The following is a 250-nucleotide window of genomic DNA, read 5'->3' on the forward strand; positions in this document are numbered from 1 at the left end:
GTTTATTTTATTAATTGGTGTTTGTTCATATTAGTATTGTAAAATGTTAAACTGTAAGTGTAAACTGAATGCTGTTGTAATTTTCTGAATGAACAGTGAAAGAGAGCGAGCTCTGCAGCTTGTCAGAGATTACAAGCCTCACAAAGATGTCCAGCATCTCCGAATTCTGCTTTATGGACCACCAGGTGCTGGAAAGTCCAGCTTCATCAACTCTGTGGACAGTGCTTTAAGAGGCAAAATCGCAACTCGA

Source organism: Haplochromis burtoni, unplaced genomic scaffold, assembly GCF_018398535.1.
Source record: "Haplochromis burtoni strain Fernald_Lab_line unplaced genomic scaffold, NCSU_Asbu1 Contig_807, whole genome shotgun sequence".
Taxonomy (NCBI): Eukaryota; Metazoa; Chordata; class Actinopteri; order Cichliformes; family Cichlidae; genus Haplochromis; species Haplochromis burtoni.